This window comes from Oryctolagus cuniculus, chromosome 5, assembly GCF_051225735.1.
Source record: "Oryctolagus cuniculus isolate XC-2025 breed Fujian yellow rabbit chromosome 5, ASM5122573v1, whole genome shotgun sequence".
NCBI classification, from domain to species: Eukaryota; Metazoa; Chordata; class Mammalia; order Lagomorpha; family Leporidae; genus Oryctolagus; species Oryctolagus cuniculus.
In genome coordinates this window covers 153,112,879-153,125,380 of record NC_142871.1, presented here as the reverse complement: position 1 = coordinate 153,125,380, position 12,502 = coordinate 153,112,879, and the positions used below count along the sequence as shown (strand labels likewise).

The 12,502-nt window shown below is 48.8% G+C and overlaps 1 long non-coding RNA gene across 1 annotated transcript; it reads right to left on the bottom strand.

Moving 5' to 3' along the window:
• Positions 1–5,076: 5,076 nt before the first annotated feature.
• On the bottom strand, positions 5,077–11,688 carry LOC149126796 (uncharacterized). Its single transcript, XR_016234758.1, has 2 exons — positions 10,911–11,688; positions 5,077–5,288 (listed from the first exon to the last, which is right to left on the bottom strand). It is a non-coding gene; the product is annotated as an uncharacterized LOC149126796 (long non-coding RNA).
• Between the last annotated feature and the right edge of the window lie 814 nt (positions 11,689–12,502).

The following is a 12,502-nucleotide window of genomic DNA, read 5'->3' as shown; positions in this document are numbered from 1 at the left end:
GGGGCATGTCCAAGCCCCTGCTCTACCGAGCTCTACTTTTCCTGGCTGATTATGGGAAGTCTGAGGAGTCCTGATGGAGAGATTGAGTTTGCTGGCATGATGGGGGAGGGGTCTGGGGTGCTTTCCCAGCTGGTAAGGGACCACTTCAGTGTGTGCCAGCTAGCGTGGTCATACAGGGCATGTCTTCTGAATTTAAGCTGTGGCTCCGCAGCAGGCTGAGGCACTCCAATGTACCAAATGCTCCTGATGGGGAGATCAGGTCCAGGGTGGTGAGTTGCTCCAGCTCACCAGGCAGATGGTGCCAGGCTAGGGCTGTAACCCTGGGCCCCAGCTTCCCTTCCTTCCCACGACCAAGTCCCAGACAAGAGGAAGCATGGAAGAAGTAACAGCAAGGGAGCACAAAGATTTTCTCATGCAGTCAGACACAAAAGGCGCCCACTGTGTCTCATTACAATTACAGGACATTTCTAGAGAAGTCAAAAACCTACCAGCAGAAAGCAGATTGGTAGTGGCCTGGGGTTGGGGAGGGAGTGGAGTTTGGTGGAAAACAAGATGATGAAAATGTTAAAATGGTGGTGTTACACAATCACACGTTTACTGAAATCCCTCAAACTGTACCCTTAAAGTCAGTGAACAGTATGCAAATTGTATCTCACTAAAGCTGTTAAAAAAGTTGACATGGTTTCTAAAAAAGAAGAAAGATGGTATTTGCCAACATTCATTCTATTCCATTCCATGAGACTTTAGTGATGCTCAATTCTCCTGGGACAGAAGCAGGGCATAGCGGGGTACAGTGCTAACCCCTTCCCACATGTGCTCTGGATTTATAGAGTTGTTGGTTTAATTAACTAATTTCAGAGACAGAAAACTCCCATCTGCTGGTTCACGCTCCCATGTACCTGCAACAGCAGGGAACTGAGGCTGGATGCCAGAACTTCATCCACAAGTCCCACTTGGCCACTTGGTGGCAGGATCCTAGCTATCTGAGCCATCATTATTGTCTCCGTCTCCCAGGATCCACAGTAGCAGGAAGACAGAGCCAGGAATCAAACCCAGGCACTCCGGTGTGGGGCCTGGGTAACTTATCTGCTAGGCCAAACACCTATCCCTATGGAACTGTCTAAAATGGTTCACTTACGGCGCTGTGGCTTAGCAGATAAAGCTGCCACCTGCAGTGCCAGCATCCCATATGGGCACCGGTTCAAGACTTGGCTGTTTCACTTCTGATCTAGCTCTCTGCTACGGCCTAGGAAAGCAGTGGAAGATGCTCCAAGTGCTTGGGCCCCTGCACCACTCATGTGGGAGACCCGGAAGAAGCTCCTGACTCCTGGCTTTGGATCGGCTCAGCCTATCACAGTGCCTAAAACATAGACAATACCAGTCAATGACTGATAGGACTCATTATTAAAAACATTTTAGCTCTGGGTTCTAGCTTTTTCTTTTATTTTTTAACAAGATAATAGCAATATTTTTTTACAAGATAATAGCAATATAGAAAATTGAGAGGAAAAAAGGCATTCATGATTCCACCATTTTGATAGATTTATTTTTAATTGTGTACATTGTCCTCTAGCTTTATAAAAAAAAATCTTTTATTTCATGGGGCCAGCATTGTGGTGTAGCCAGTTAAGCTTCCACCTGTGGTGCCAGCATCACATATGGGCACCTGCTCATGTCGCAGCTGCTCCTCTTCCAATCCAGCTCTCTGCTATGGCCTGGGAAAGCAATAGAAATGGGTCTCTACATCCACAAGGGAGACCGGGAAGAAGCTCCTTGCTTTGAATCAGCTCAGCTCTGATTGTTGCAGCCATTTGGAGAGTGAGCCAGCAAACGGAGGACCTCTCTCTTTCTCTCTATGCCTCTGCTTCTCTGTAACTCTGCCTTTCAAGTAAATAAATAAATCTTAAATTAAAAAATAAAGTGGCCCACTACTTCCTGGTTTGTCCATAAGGAAAATGTGCCCACTGAATGCCATGAGGACTTGGGGAAGCCACATGACACACTCGAGAAGTCAGTCTGCTTCAATTCGCTGCGTATTTGTTCACTGACCACCCTGTGCCAGACACTGGGCGAGGTGTTTCAGGGGCAGACTGGGGTCACTGTTGCAGCAGGCAGCTGGTCCCAAACTGGAAGTAGATGACTTGAGGTTTGTGGCCCATGGCTAGGGACTCAAGAATAACCACCTCTCAAGAGAGGCAGATACGGCACATATAATTTACTCAATAGCGAATTCTCTGCAAAACATTCAGTTCTTTCCTGTCAATAGCATACACAAGAGGTCTTCAAAAAGTTCATGGAAAAGGCATAGTGTGAAAAAACTATGCATGGATTTCGAAGTTTTCTTGTGTCAAAATAAACTCTGTCATTGCATTTTTAAGCAACCTTGTATATTCAGTGACTTTGTTACTATAAACAGTATGTGATATAAGGGAAGTTTGCAATAATAAAGCACCAGATCCCAGTTAACCACTTACAGTGCTGAACCCTCCGTTAGGAGACTGATCGTTGGAACTTTTCCTCCTTATGGGATGACACAGGACTCCTTTTCAGCTGGGGTGGCTTGTTCCCAGCTTTGCCTCTCCTCCACCCGGCTCGTGTCCTGATCTCTGGACAGCCCACTGTTTTCACTCTTTGCCCACAAAAGCCTGCCTGGTGTCTGCCCCAGAGCTCACCCACAAGAAATTTATGTTCCTTCTTTTCATCTCAAGGATGGCTTCTACATCATGAATTTTTTCTGTTTCCACTGCTGTGTAACAAGCCGCCTTGAACTTTTTGCCCAGGCTCAGCAGGAGCAGCTTACGACTGCTCCCTGGGGCTTCACCTTGACTGAGCCCGAAGGGCCTAAGACTGGCACCAGCGCCATCAGCAGGAGCTCAGCAGGCCAGGCTGTGGGGCTTCTCCTAGCATGGCAGCTGGATTCCTGGATTTTTTACTTAATCAAACTTCACTCAGGCTCCCAAACCTTCTCCCAGGTTCCTCTGTTCACTTCTTGTGAATCCAGTTTTAGCAAAGAGCCCTGCTAAGTCAGTTTAGCAAGACCCCTCACTTTCTGAATATCTGACCATCCTCAATATTTGGTCAGGTTCCTCATCCTCCAGCATCTCCCACGTGAAGTCTGGGCACCCCCTTTGCTTCAGCAACTCCTGTTAGGTTGTTTTAGCCAGAACTCCCTTTGCTCTTGATGCTTCCTCCTGGTCATTCTCCATCCACTGTCCCCACCCTGCTCCTGGCCTATCAATCACCACTTGGCCATTTGCATCTGGAGTTGAGCCCCATGTCCCACTGCAGAACCCCTCCACAGTGGCTCTTGCACCTACGTGCACCTACGTGCACGCCCCCACCACCACCCATGCACACACTTCCTCATTGTGCTTTAACAAGTGTCATGGAATAGTTTGTATTTGGCAGGTCTCAGAGGGAGCATTCTAAGAGAGTAACACATGAAGCTGCAGATACTGTAAGGCCCGGCCTCACTGGTGTGACATTCTATTTGCCACAACATGTTGGAAAGACAGCCCACACTCTGCTTTAAGAAAAAATTCAACCATCTTTCATCCACCACGTTGAATTAGAGGACTTTCAAAAAGTTCCTGTTCTGAGGCCGGAGCTGTGGTGTAATAGGTAGGCTAAGCTTCCGCCTGTGGTGCCAGCATCCCACATGGACACAGTTCTAGTCCTGGCTACTCCACTTGTCTGCTATGGCCTGGGAAAGCAGTGGAAGATGGCCCAAGTCCTAGGGCCCCAGCAACCATGTGGGAGACCCAGAGGAAGCTCCTGGCTCCTGGCTTTGGATCAGCTCAGCTCTGGCCATTGCGGCCATTTGGGCAGTGAACCAGCAGATGGAAGACCTCTCTCTGTGTCTCCCCTGCTCTGTCTATAACTCTGCCTCTTTTTTTTTTTAATTTTTTTTTTTTGACAGGCAGAGTGGACAGTGAGAGAGAGAGACAGAGAGAAAGGTCTTCCTTTGCCGTTGGTTCACCCTCCAATGGCCGCCACGGCCGGCGCGCTGCGGCCAGCGCACCGCGCTGATCCGATGGCAGGAGCCAGGTGCTTTTCCTGGTCTCCCATGGGGTGCAGGGCCCAAGCACCTGGGCCATCCTCCACTGCACTCCCTGGCCACAGCAGAGAGCTGGCCTGGAAGAGGGGCAACCGGGACAGAATCCGGCGCCCCGACCGGGACTAGAACCTGGTGTGCCGGCGCCGCAAGGCGGAGGATTAGCCTAGTGAGCCGCGGCGCCGGCCCAACTCTGCCTCTTAAAATAAATAATAAAATCTTTGTTAAAAGGTGTGTTCTCTTCTTTAATAAAAATTTTTAAAAGGTATGTTCTCTTCTTCAATACTGTTTTTGTCTTATGGATTCTTTTTAATATTTAAGTTAATTAGTATTACAATTTTTGCTTTGTGGATTCTTACTTTAATGTTAATAACTAAAATATTCTAGTATTTTTGCATCTTTATTTTAATTCTTTTCAGACTGCTTTGTTATCACTGGAAGCGGGTTTCCCTGTTGCTTCATTATCTTCATCATCTACATGCCATTCAGCTATGCAGTAAGTCCCATACAGTGGAAGATCTGCAGACTAAAACAGGAATGTTTTCTTGTACACACATCTGAATCAAAGAACCCTTTCTGGCTCCTACATACTTGATGGTAGGTGTTAGGATGGGAAGGACATCTGCTCAGCACATCCTCTGAATTGGAAGTTCTGGTGATAAGCTTTTCCCAGTAACAATTTAGGTCTCTGTTTTACAACCTGGCCTCTTCAGTTGCAGTACTCCAGATTTAAAATGATACCTTAAGGCTGTGGTGATGTCTTTGGGTAAGAAGAAAGCTACTTCACTAGGAAGAGGAAAATAGCAACACTAATTGCATTCAGTTAAACGACAATGTAGCTAGTGTCTGTGATTTAAGTTGCAAACATTTTCCCCGGTTAGTCATTTATGTTTTAGTTTTCTTACCATCACATTTTAAACTTTTTGTACTTTAAGACTTGGAGATGTCCAAATTTTCTCTCTGGCTTCTGGTTGTATGAGAAAGATAGGATCTGACCTTTTTCGGTATTTTTTTTAAAGATTTTATTTATTTGAAAGACAGAGTTACAGAGAGAGGTAGAGACAGAGAGAGAGGTCTTCTATCTGCTGGTTTCCTCCCACAGATGGCTGCAACGGCCGGAGCTGTGCCGATCTGAAGCCAGGAACCAGGAGCTTCTTCATGGTCTCCCACATTGGGTGCAGGGCCTCAAGGACTTGGGCCATCTTCTACTGCTATCCCAGACCACAGCAGACAGCTGGATTGGAAGAGGAGCAGCCAGGATTAGAACCGGCACCCATATGGGATGCTGGCACTTCAGGCCAGGGCTTTAACCTGCTGCGCCACAAAGCCAGCCCCCTTTGTCAGTATTCTTAGCTATTAGACCATCTTCCCATTACTGTCTCCGTGTAACTGTGATTTTACTACTTCTTAAGTATTGCTGTGGCTGTTTCTATATTACATGATACAAATGATCACTACATTGTATTTCCCTGGCAGAGGCACCATAAAAACATATTCTTTTCTCTGGAAAAGAAACAAATCATGAAATCACACATACCATTATTTTGTTGTGTCTACCAGCGGATACGCCCATCTTCCCACTGCCTCTCCATCTGCTCTTTGGTTTCCATTTTGCACACACTCCTCACCTGACAGAAGCCAGCAGCAGCCTCTGTTCAAAGTCCTTCCTGGATCCCTGTGGTCCCCAGAGGGTGGAGGTACAGTCTATTTTATCCAGACTTTTTCCACTCAAATGTGGATAAGCACATTTCCCCAGGATCAGGGATCCATGGATTAAGAGCCAAAGGTCCACAGAAACAAGCCTTTTATTGCCTACTATGGTCTCTGAGCTTGGCTCACTCTGGGCTCATCACAGGAGTCAGCGATGGATTCAGAACCTTAATTGGTCCTTAACTTATTGCACAAGGCGCCCCTATGGCTGCTGTAGTCAGGATTCGCTTGTTGAAGGAAACATATCAGGTCTTTCCAAACACTGACACTTTAGCACCAGGCACCCCTGCCAAAGGAATATTAAACTCTCACTGTGACCATTAGAGGCAGGTAGTCAGTATCCCCACTTTCCATCTGAAGATAATCGTCCATGGATTTGAACAACTTGCTAAGTCCAACAGCCACCTGTGTGCAGACTTGGCCTTCCTACACGGCTCTCCTTCGTGCTTGCAGGAAAGTCTGGGGTTAGGGTTAGCTCTGGGCACTGCTACTCACCAGCACTTCCACCCCGTGTGCACGCTGTATTCAGGCCTGTGCATCACCCACCTCCACCCCAATATAGCTGGTCCACAGGCAAGGAGAAGGCCAGCATTCAGTGGCTCCTCCAGGTAAACACCAGTCAACTCTGCACCATGGCCAGCTCCCAGATGCCAAAATGCAAACCATACTGAGGGCAGGTGGCAGAACCGTCACATGTGCAAAGCTGTCTGCATGCCCAGCTTTGCTCTGGATTCCTTCCATGTGGTACAAGAAGGGTCAAGTCACTTCTTGCAGGTCCTAAAGAACAGCTGGCACAGTCCCTATGCCAGCAAATGGGCAGGAGACCACAGCACACAACGCATTCCACAGTCACAGTCCTCTTGCTTCCCATCTGCTTTCCTGTCCACTTAATCAACACCCAATATACGCCTGAGACATCAGGAGATGGCCTACATTGCGTTGTTAACTTATTTTTTATTACTTCAAGACAGGGTAGACATTTGGAACATTTTTTCCAGGTTTCTATAAAAAGCAATTTATGAGGCAATCTGGGCTTGACAACCCCCGACTCCTGACCACAAAGGGAGATGATGCCAGCCTTGGGCCGTAGGGTGTGGAAAGTTCAGGGCACCTTTGATTGCACCTGTATGCATTAAATGGCCCAGCCATATCCCTAACTTCTTGTAAGAGGGTTGTAAGTGAATCAGTGCTCCTTCTCCACAAGTGATTGATATGAAAGCTACAATCAGTGCTTCGACCAGCTTGGCTGCTCCCAGCCTCTGGAGCTCCTGATTGCAATAAGCCTCTTTCTAGACAGGACCCCCACCCCCCACCCCCACCCCCCGCCTCCACCCAGCTCTCCCCTGTGGGATCTTGCTGCAGAGAATGCTGGAGAATGGTGTTGTTAGTGCTAGGACAGACCCTGGGGACAGGCAAAGGCATTTTGGGGGGCAGGGGGCAGGAGATAGGGTGCCCTTTATATGTGAGGGTGCAGAGTAAGTCCTGGGACTCACCTGCCCATGCACTTTTACTCCCAACTCCTTCACCCTTGCTCCCAGAGCTCTGGGCTGCCTACCCAGAGGTGACTTGTATAGCGTGGTGTTTATGAGCAAGCAACTTTTGGCAATAGATTATCTAGCCATAAACTGTGTGACCTTGAGTATATTACTCAGCTTCTCTAAGCCTTATATTCTTTTTTGTTCTGAAGATTTAGTTATTTCAAATGCAGAGACACAAAGAGAGGAGAGACAGAGAGATCTTCTATCCACTGGTGCACTCCCCAAATGGCTGCAATGGCTGGGGCTGGGCTAGGCTGAAGCCAGGAGCTTCATCTGGGTCTCCCACGTGGATGCAGGGGCTCGAGTACTTGGACCACACTCTGCTGCTTTCCCAGGCACATTAGCAAGGACACCAGCGTGTTGTTGCTATGTGTGTGTGTGTGTTGTTCTGCCCTCCAAGTAGATGAAAAGAAACACTGTTTTAAAAGACTGTCATCTTGGCATATCCCACAGAGAGTACCAGGAAAGTGAGTGAATAGGAAACTACTGTAGCCAAGAGTGGAGAGGAAAAAATCCTGAGATTGAAAGAAACAAAGTAGCAAACTCAAGCCACTGAGTCTACTGCAGCAGCACTGGAGAGGTTTGTTTATTTACTGAGAGGCTTAAGCTCTCTGGAGTGGCTCATGGGTTGGACAAGTCTTGGCTGATCCAGGGCCACGTGTGATTTCCAAGGGGAGAGCAGGCTCACGGGTTAGTGTCTGGCAAATGGCAGATGCTCCATAAATGTCTGTTAATGGTTAATGAAGCAAGCACAGCCCAGCTCTTGATACGTGACAGAGCAACGGCAATGACTCCAGGAAAGGCTAAAAGGGAATCCCTAGATGTTTCCAGAACCCAGTTTATGCTCATGGAAAGTCGGTTTGCTCTCCTTGGAAGATGCAGGAACAGACCGTCTTCCCACAGTGCACCACATTCTGGCCAGAGAATGCCAAGAGACCACCCAGAAGGGCAGGTTCCTCACCAGCATCACAAGAAAAGGAAAATGCCAGGGTTTACAGGGCCGACAACCCAGAATACAGTCCCAGGGGTTCCCAGAATCTGACGCCCACCCGATGAATACTGGGTATCAGTGATAAATATATTGCTAAAGAGGCTCAACGTAAATGTGAACCACTTCACATTCACTTCATTCCAAACTGTCACAAGTTGGCTTCATGTGAGACAGAATCAACACCTGTGGAAGGGAAAAATCAGGCTGGGCAGAGGGGAAGCTGGGATGGACACTGTCCCGCAGAGGCCTCAGAACGCTCACCCCTGCGTTCTGAAGACGGGGGTCCTTTCAGAGGCCCTCCTGAGGTGGACATCTGTGCACCTGCCTTCACTGGTCATTCCCCGAGTCTCTGGGAAAGAGGTTATGACCTTGGAGCTGACAGCTAAAGCCGTCTGCACCGACAGCTGAAGTCATAAATCCATTATTCCCAAAAGGAGATCTGGGTGATGCATCCAGCATATGCCACAACTGAGGAGCATAGATTAACAGAAAACAGTGATGTATGATAAAAAAAAGTCCTCTCGTTGGGGCTGGCGCTGTAGCGTAGCAGGTAAAGCCACCGCCTGCAGCACCAGCATCCCACATGGGTGCCAGTTCGAGTGTTGACTGCTCTACTTCCGATCCAGCCCTCTGCTATGGTCTGGGAAAGCAGTGGAAGATGGCCCAAGTGCTTGGGCCCCCGAACCCACGTGGGAGACCCTGAAGAAGCTCCTGGCTCTTGGTTTCGGATGGCACAGCTCTGGCCATCACAACCAATTAGGGAGTGAATCAATGGATGAAAGACCTCCTTTTCCCTCCCCCCACCCCGCCTCTCCTCCTCTGTGTAACTCTGAGTTTCAAATAAATAAAATAAATAAATCTTTTTTTTTTTTAAAGGCCTCTCACATCCAAATAGTTATCCCCAGTCACAACTGCAAATCATTTGATGGAATTACGTTCCTCATTATTTTCTCTCCTCTTTTAGACGCTTAGCTCCATGTGTCAAAGCAGGGGACCTTGGTCTCAAGAGACCATTGTCTGATTTGCCATGGGCGCTCACCAAGTACTGAACAAGTTAGCTAACTGGCAAGAAGCACGCCTCGTGTTTCAGGTGCAGGGAAGGAGAGAAGGACATATGCCCCAAACCCAGATTCCAGGACATCAACCGTGGGACATCCATGAAGCCTGGTGGGCTGTGATGTGAGAACGCAGTCCTTCTGATACTCAGGGCTCACGCTTGGTTCCTTCCCCACCTGGGCCTCTCTGGGGGAAGGGAATGAGGCAACAGGCCCGTCTCGTTCTTCTCCCTTAATCCACAACCACCTGGTCCTAACAACAGTGGTCCTAGCCTTGCCTGCCGTCAAAGAGGAAATCCAGCACTCCCACTCACTCAGTGTTGCTTCCTACAGCCTGCTTGCTAGCGTAAAATTTCCTAGAGACCCACAGGCCTTGGGGACCTTGCCACGCCTCGCTAGTTAGCTGCTGCCACTATGGCTCCTTGTACGTCAGTGCTAACAGCATGGAGGCTGGCAGTCTGGGTTGAGCTGACATCTCTCATTCACCTTGGGGTCTGGCTTTGCTTGCCTTTCGGGGGTAACTTGAGAGTTAAATTCAGGCCAGCATTCAGTTAAATCAAATCAGATTTAGCAAGGAAGAATCTACTTAACATTGCATGCTCCCAGGACTGCGCCCCCACCCTCTCCCTCCTTCCTGTTTCAACTGAACCCAATTTTCTTTTTCTTAATCGTTATTCTTTTTAAATTGTTATTAGAAGGTTGGAGTAGTTTGCAAGTACAAACCATTGTACAGTGAGATCCCAGAGCAGGTGCTGCTTTAGCAATATGCCTGCCTGGCTGCTTTTCCTACTTGCACAGGCCCAACTCAGTCAACCGGGAAGTCCTCTGTGGGACAGCCCCTTTGGGCCACAAGGCTGCCCTCAGCACCAGGGCGTCAGGGAAGCTGGGCTCCTTTCCCGGCCACCAGCCCTGCAAGAAGAGGAGGTCCAGGTACTGAACAGACGCCCCTACTTCCATCTGGACATTGAGCTCTGAGGGGCCCGCATCTGTCACGGCTCAGCTCTCGGTTTATGGAAGATGTTGCTCTCCTAGACAACTCTCTCCAGAGGCCACCCTCCCTCTGGCCAGAATTCCCAGCTGGCCTCTACAGCCATGGTGCCTTTTATTTTCTGTAATTCTGATGTTTCTGCACCTAGGCGGCCTTGCTGTGCCTGCAGAGGTGAGTTTTCCTCTAGACAGTAAACAAACCACCCTCGAGCGCCCCTCTCACAATCAAACCAAGCAACACAGGGGCCTCACAGCCCAGGCCACCCCCCCCACCCCCCCCACCCCGCTGCCCTCGGCTCCCCGGACGGCTCTGGTCAGTCCCTCCGCCGACGGTCCACTGAGATTCCTCGAGCTAGGCGATCCTAAATCCGGCTACCCTGCCTCATCCTTTCCTTCTTGCGGAAACAATGGAAGTTCTTGCCTTTCACTTCCCACTGCCAGCTCCCTCGGCCCAGCAGGACCACCCACGTGTTGGTTCTGACGCTCTGAACTGCAGGTAATCAGCTACCTTTCCGAAGGCACTGTCTCCTGACCTGCGCGTCTCACCACCACACCGGAGTAATAATGAAAGCTACCTTTTGAAAACAGCCTCCTTGGCCCTCTCTCTCGGAAGACTGGAGCTCTCTCTCCGCCCTGGCAGGGGAAGCGGCTTTTGCGAACGCGTCCGGCAGAGCCGCAGATGCACAGCTGAGCGCGTTCCACGCGGCCTCCGTGCGCCTCCAAGCGCGCGCTCCTGCCTTCCCTTGCGTAACAATGTTCTCCTCCCAATCAGTATTGACTTCCAGGTTTTGCATTTGCAGGGCGTAACAGAGAAACTCCCAGAGAGCGCACATGGTCCACGAGGATAGAAAACAGCTGAAAAAACCAACCAGAAGGACCACGCCTCCGCGAGAAGAAACTTTTCTCGATCGTCTCCATAAACCCCTGTGTGCGAGGCCGCCTCTCCTGTTCTGCTTGGACCTAGGATGGCAGTTTTTAGAGCTGGTTTCTAACCTCGCTAGGGCCATCAAACCCTCCGTGGTGAAGTCTAGAATTAAAGATTTTATATGGGACCAGCGCTGTGGCATAGCTAGGGAAGCTGCCACCTGCAACACGGCTGTTTGATTCCCTGCTGCTCCACCTCCCGGCCAGCTCCCCGCCCCAGTGCTTGGACCCCTGCACCCACGTGGGAGGCCGGATGGAATTCCAGGATCCTTCCACCTGGCCCAGTCCATTCCCTGGCAGCCATTTGGGAAGTGAACCCGCGAATGAAGCTGTCACTGTCTCTAATTCTGCCTTTCAAAGAAATATTTAAAAAATATTTTATATGCATAAAATAGAATACAGTAAAACAGAAATTAATTACATTGAAATAGTTTTTTTTTAATTTATTTATGTATTTGAAAGAGTTACACAGGGAGAGAAAGAGAGGCAGAGAGAGAGGTCTTCCATCTGCTGGTTCACTCCCCAATTGGCCACAATGGCCTGAGTTGTGCCAATCCAAAGCCAGGAGCCAGGAGCTTCTTCTGGGTCTCTCACACGGGTGCAGAGGCCCAAAGACTTGGGCCATCTTCTACTGCTTTCCCAGGCCATAGCAGAGAGTTGGCTCGGAAGTGGAGCAGCCGGGTCTCAAAACTGGTGCCCATATGGGATGCTGGCACTGCAGGCGGCAGCCCTGGAATAGTTTTAAAATATTTAAAAATGTTTTGACTTAGGAATGAATGTACTTATTAATTTGTTAAATAACCCAGTATCACATGGAGTCTTATAACTAATGCAAATTTGACAGAGGTGGGGTGATGATGTTTTGTGATACCTACAATATTCTGAAAGTAGCTGTGTTTTGTTATCCCAGCTACTAATAGTGTTATGGTTTGTTGCATATATTCGTAATTTAAATTGCAAATAAGATTAATGAAAATAAATTTTTTTCTGCAATTCAGGCTCTCCAGTACCTTGAATCTTTCCAGCCCATGTCTAAGAATCCTGTCTAGCGCTTAGAACATCAGCAACAGGTGGAGGATCTGGTGCCTTCTGAGTGTGCCTGGGGCGCAGTAGGGCTGGCTTCGGCTGGGAGGGGCTCTCCTGGACCAGCAGTTGGGCCAACAAATCGTGATGTTGTTTGAAGTGGTTCTTCCTGCTCATTCATCTGAAGGGAAAAGGTCAGGCTCGCTCTCTCTTTTTTTTT